Source organism: Lonchura striata, chromosome 2 (genome assembly GCF_050655825.1).
Source record: "Lonchura striata isolate lonStrDom1 chromosome 2, ASM5065582v1, whole genome shotgun sequence".
In the NCBI taxonomy this organism is placed as follows: domain Eukaryota; kingdom Metazoa; phylum Chordata; class Aves; order Passeriformes; family Estrildidae; genus Lonchura; species Lonchura striata.
The window spans coordinates 8202501-8208933 of record NC_140704.1 but is presented as its reverse complement, the minus strand read 5'-3'; positions in this window follow the sequence as shown (position 1 = coordinate 8208933).

Sequence of the window (6433 nt, the reverse complement as noted above, 5' to 3'; positions counted from 1 at the left end):
AAAGAAAAACCTTTCTTCCTTCCCTTCCCTTCCCTTCCCTTCCCTTCCCTTCCCTTCCCTTCACTTCCCTTCCCTTCCCTTCCCTTCCCTTCCCTTCCCTTCCCTTCCCTTCCCTTCCCTTCCCTTCCCTTCCCTTCCCTTCCCTTCCCTTCCCTTCCCTTCCCTTCCCTTCCCTTCCCTTCCCTTCCCTTCCCTTCCCTTCCCATGCCATTCCATAGAAAAAGCAATATTTCATTCCTTTTTGCTGCAAAACCCCTGGTGTGGTGGAGTTTTCAGTGCTTTGGATCTTGTAAAGGACTCTAATTCATGGCACTGTTTCAAATGGGTGTCTGAAAAAGTTCTCTTCTGAGCAAATAAATATTACCATAATAAGAAAAAGTTGCCTTTTCCCTGCAGGAGAAAAGCAGTATTGACCAATATCCAATATCTCCTCTTTAAGTGACCTTGGGGATACAGTAGACTTCAGTGCTGAGGACCAAGAGATTTATGAGCCATCCCACAGGGAAAGGCAAGTTTGATTTGGCTGCTGGGCTCTGGGGAACATGTGTTGGAGATGAGACTGGCAAGGGTTACAGGGAGGGAAAAAAAAAGAAGCATTCTGCTTTTGCGGAAGGTAACAATTCAGTTTTTTTATTTAAAAGTTAGAATTGTATATATATGTATACATAAATATACATATTAAAATAAGGACTGACCTGAGCTCTGAAATGCCAACAAATTGAAGGGAAAATGACAAAAGGAAAGTGTTTTTCCTGATGTTTGAAAGAGAAAAATGGGTTATTTTAAACAAAATTGCAATATGCCCTTGGTCTGAAAACCCCAACCTGACCAGACATTTCTGCAATGAAGTCAAATGTTTCTGTTTCTTGGTGCCAAGCATGCAGTGCTGCAGTGCTGGGTGCACCCTGAAGGACATGGACCTGTTGTGCCCCATGCCTGAGGCAGGTCCTGCCCCTGGATCATCCCCCACTGCTCCTCTGACCCAGCCTCAAAAACTTCCAGTGCCAGATTTTTTACAGTACTCCCAGGTAACCTCTCCCAGTGCTTAACTCTCTTTATAGTTTGACATTTTAGCTAATATCTAACCTACATTTTTTTTTTTTTTCTGCAAATTAAGCTGATTATTTCTCGTTCTACCCCCAGTGGATCTGGAGAACAACTGATGGTGTTTTTCTCTGCAACAACCTTTTACATCCTGGAAAACCATCACCCGTCCTCTCTTTCCTAAATTAAACAAACCCAGTTTCATCAGTCTTTTCTCACAGGTCAAGTTTTCTAAACTTTTTCATTATTCTTGCTCTTCGTTCAACTTTTGCAATCCTTTTAAAAGACTGGCATCCAAAATCAGACACAGCCCTTGAAATCCAGCTGCTACTCAGTCTGATATTAACATTAACACATTGCAGGAAAGGGTGTATCCTGGGCTTTTTGTATTTTTCCCATTTTTTCCCCATTGTTACCTATTCAGTTTGTGGTTCAGCACAAGCCCCAGGTCCTTTTCTAGAATATCCCATTTCAGTAATGAAACTCTGAGGGATTTTAAATGCATTTCTCGGTTGTGATACCACTGAGGTTTGTGAAACGAAGTTGAAATGAAGGTGGAAAAGCTCTACCTGGTGCAACACAAAGGAACGTATGTAATCTTTTTCATTTCAGTAAACTCGCTTTTAAAACGTCTAGGTTTTAGCATCAAAGACCTAATCCTCTTCAGAAATATATATTACAACATAATAAGTATTCTTTAGGGCTTTGGAAATCATCCCTTAATAAAGTCATAGCACAACTTGTAATGTTACAGCCGATGTCAGATGTTAAGAACTCTGCAGTATAAATTAACATACAAAATCTTAGCATTTGGATCAGGTTCTCCAGGTATGTGGAAGGGCTTGCTATGGCTAATTTGAAATACAGCTGATGCTGTTCATGCATTCATACCCTCTTGCCTTGTTAAAACCGGGCAATTTTTATTTTTTTTAAAGAGTATATCTAATATTTCACACTTTGCACCTCACTGCTTGTGGACAATTTCTCTCCAAACATCTTCCACATACATTTTTATAATAATAGTAGCAGTATACAGGTACATTTTCCTCTTACTCTGTGTGTTAAAATCAATTCAGAACAATCCTTTAAGGCATTTCAGATTTGTTCAAGGTTCTTACTTATGTTGACTGATTTTAATTTTGGAAATACTTATACTCCAAGATTCTACACTATTAAAATAAAGTTAACATGGTCTTTTTAATGAATCCAGCAATTGTAATAAGGACCAAAATCATGTTCAGGTCAGATATTTAATATTGCCTTGGTGTAATGATAAATGCAGCCACAAAATTAAAGCAAATAATCTCTCTTTTATTACTGTGTTTTCTTTTTCATTTATTAGTATAATTATTTTCCAGGTTTCCCTTAAAGAATTTTGACTACTTATAGCTTTACATCATTAGCCGTATTCAACTAGAACAAAATATTTGGGGAGGAAAAAATACATAAAATGATGAGATATATAGACTGAATAAATAGTTGTAAGGGCTCTGTTTTTGGTTAAACTGTACAGGATTTTCCTATAAAGAAAAAGATAAAAGTTGGTATTTTTCAAGATGTAGGATGCCAAAAATAAAATAAAATAAACGGAGATGAAAGCAACAGAGAAGAGTGATTTTCTTGCATCCATAGGATCCAGAGGGGTTGTGTGGAGCCAGGAGCAGCACCACCTGCAGCACCCAGCCCTGGGTGGCTTTCCCTCTCACACAAAGTCTCCTTTCTCCCAGACCCTTCTTGTATCTATGGACATATACACCTGTGATTGAGATCTTGCACCAGAAGCCAACAGTGTATCTTCTTAAAATGTTTCCATTCAATCTGGAATTATTGCCCATTTTTTTTTCAAGGAATCACACCTCTTTTACATTATCTAGATGGTGAATATCACATATTGGCACAATCTGAGATACATTTTCTTTTTTCCCTCACAGAGAATAAATATCAAAAGTGTTCTATCTCCTTTCAAATTTATTTCTTCTTGCCCTTTATAATGATGTTTTTTAAATTCACGGAGGCAATAAACAAATACCAAAGAGACAGTACAACTTCAGTAGCTCTGTAGGCAAAATGATATTTTCACAAAGCATTTTATAATTACTGTAACAGAGGCATGTCTATCATGATTGGAGTGTATCAGCTTTTGTGAATACTACAAATGTGGCTGGTAAGATGCAAGTACGAGCTTTCCAAGTAATGGAGGTAATTTATGCACCCTTATTAGGGAAACGTTTTCGAGCCATTGTTTGATTTGGGTGTAGTTTGCTTATTTAAGCATAGAATGTCACTCTGTCATTTCACACTTCCCCACCACTCTCTCTGTTGATTACACTTTGTCTGAGACACATGAAACAATTAGTTATTGATAGAGTTTAAGGTTTATGCATAGGGAAAAAACAGGAAAATTTACACACTAGGGAACATTGCTGTCTCAGCCAAAAGAAGAAGGCTGCAATATCACATAAGAATATTCATCCTGGAAATATTAGTCCTGGGAGCCTAGCGAGTATTTAGAGCAAATTCAAGGAGAAGGACTCTGCTAGCAGTGCAAATGGAGGGTACCAGTGCTCCCTCTGTGCAGGAAACAGGGATCATTCTGGAAAAGTGGGCATGCAGTGGGGTTTTGTTTGATGGGATAAGTGCTCATCCTGGGGGAAAAAAAAGAACAGGCAGAAACTTGCCCAGCTGAGTCAGATGTGTCAAGGTTTTCTCATATTTAGGATGCACATAAGGTGCAAGCTGAAGACTGGGTACAGAGGGCATTACATCTGCTGGCGAGCCAAGAGGTGGCTCAGGCTGATGCTGATGCTGATGTGGAACTCCACAGGAAGGTGGCTCTTGGCAGGATGATCCCTGAGGATAGAGGACACAAATCCCTCTGCTTCCCCAGCCCTGCAGCCTCTCCTCTCTCCCCTTTGTCACGTGTTGGCCTTTCTGTCCCTTGCCCAGGCATGGTAGCCAGTCCCCACCCTGGGAGCTGGCACACAAGTGACACCATGCCAGCAGTGATGACGGTGTCAGCGCTTGGCTTCCCATCTGCTGGCCCTGCAAACCTCGCAGGGACAGAAGCCACGAGCTCAAGCCTACCCTGCTTCTATTACCTGCCTGCCTTTTTAGGCTGCTCTAATTTGCCAGCATCACTCTAAGTGGGTACCACACAGCTCCCAAAATTAGGGAGTCCCAGGTGAGTGCACAGCATCCCTTCCCAGCACTGACTAGCCAACAATAATTCCTGCAGAGGTCCAAGGGAGTCTGGAGTAGTGGCTGGGAGATAGAGAGGAGGATGCAGCCCCTCTGCGTTTGCAGAATCACCTTCCTTTCTCCCCCAGTGACATGATCAGATATAACTATAATTATAGGTATGTTGTCATCTGAGCTGTTTGTCAAGAGAGTTATGTATTAACTATGAACTGCCTGGACTGCAGCAATTTCAGGCAAGCCTGAATCCTGCTTGCAGTTATCACTCTTACATGTGAGTGGTATTTTTAGCATTTATGATTAGAAAAATCTCATGTTTGAGCAAGATCTGAGATAAGATTTTAAGACCCTATTTGTCTAATAGTCTCACTGGGATGTATTACTGCCTGCAAAACTGTGTGGGATGAGGTTATAAAAAGTGGCCTCCCCAGTCAGGAGATGCTCTGGTTTCTGAGTGCAGAGCTGTGAACCGAGGCACAGCTATTGCCAGGCAGACGATCACTGATGTCACTATTTAATAAAGTGACAGTTGTCCTTCACATGGGACAAATCCTGCACCTCCTGACGTGAGGAATGAAACTCCCTCGGCTGGAGCACTGCAAGGAGACACCCCTGGGGAGCAGCTAACATCTGTGGGGACCTGAGTGTCCCCTCCAAATCCCAAACTAGAGGAGACCCTGTGTGGGAAAGGTCCTCCCGGGTGTACGTACTAGTAGGTCAAGTGCTTTGCTGGTTTATTCCCCTATGGGATGAGAGAGAATAATTGGGGCTACAATTAGCAACAGAAATACGTGTGCTTCTGAGCAAGGAAAGACATCACTATGATGAACATTCTAAAGTTGGATAATCGCTTCAAACTCTGACTCAATCTGTCAGTTTGGACTTTGGATATGAAATTACCTGGGGCAGGGTAAATTCATATACCACAGGGAAGAAGGGCAGGTCCTCTCCCCTCACATTGCCTTGATTCAGTAAGTGCATCACCTTGATCACATGCAGATGTTTGCAGATGCTGGACCGCAGCATTTCAGTTAAAGATGCTAAGAATGGTCCTGAGATAGTTGGGGTTTTTTTCAGTCTTAAAAATTTTGTAATACTGCAAGCCCTTGATTACTTAGATCAGATTAGGAAAAAAAAAAAACGCAGTTTGAGTGCACCCAAAATCCACAAAATAAAAGTTTGGAAAAGTCACAAAATTAAAAATTCCCAACAAAGGTTTTTAAGTCAAAATTGTGTCCTTTTTTCTGTTGTTCCCAAATCTGATGGAATCTGGGCCTGAGGTCAATGCTCATGCTATTAATGGGACCACAGACTGGCTGTTAAAATGATGCCCGAACCTGATGTTGGATCTCATTCTCATTTAATGAGGGTCTCATCCTGGCAGAGTTTAAAGCATGTATTGAATGATTTTAATGAATTTTTATAGTGCTGGAGAGGTGCAAAGGAACTTGAGTTCATTTGGCATCTAGCGAGCACAAACAAGATTACACACAAATATCTCCCAATTTCCATGCCATGGAAAGAGGATAACAGTTCTTGTCTCCTTTGCTGGATTGTTAATAAACTTTATTCATTAGTACTTATAAAATGATTTGAAAAGCACGGATGAAGAATGTCATATAAAATGCGAGGCACTTTTAGCCTGCAGACTTGCAGTTCAAGCAAGTTACTCTGCATGTTTAATGGCTACTTACCCAAACAAGATAATTGATATTTTAAATATCTCTTCGATGTTCTAAATATTGAAAATATCTTGGAACAAAGCCTGTCAGATCCCTGTGAGCAAAGAGAACGCTGTCAAATACCAAGGACTCATAAAGGAATTTAAAAATGTAAATTGATTTCTGGAAGTTCAAGCTATGGGCTTAGTCTGCAAGGAGGAGACGGGGGATTTTTACACTTGGTAAATAAATAATAGCTCTTGCTGTTTGTAGATTCGAGTCCTGGAGTCGTGGCATTTTATAGGCACTGAGGAATGGAGACTCACGGAAAGCTTTTGAAGTGGGTGGTTAATTTGTCTGATGTGACATGAAAGGTGCTGTCCGTGGCACTCCGTGCCTCTCTGCACCGCCGCCGAAGCCGGCCTGATAGCAACATTGGAAGGAATTAGGGAAAACTGCAGCTGCAGAGAAATGAAGCCAGGCAGGGGCTGCCACAGTTTGTTTCCCAGCTCTAGGTAAGGCATTCCTTGGCA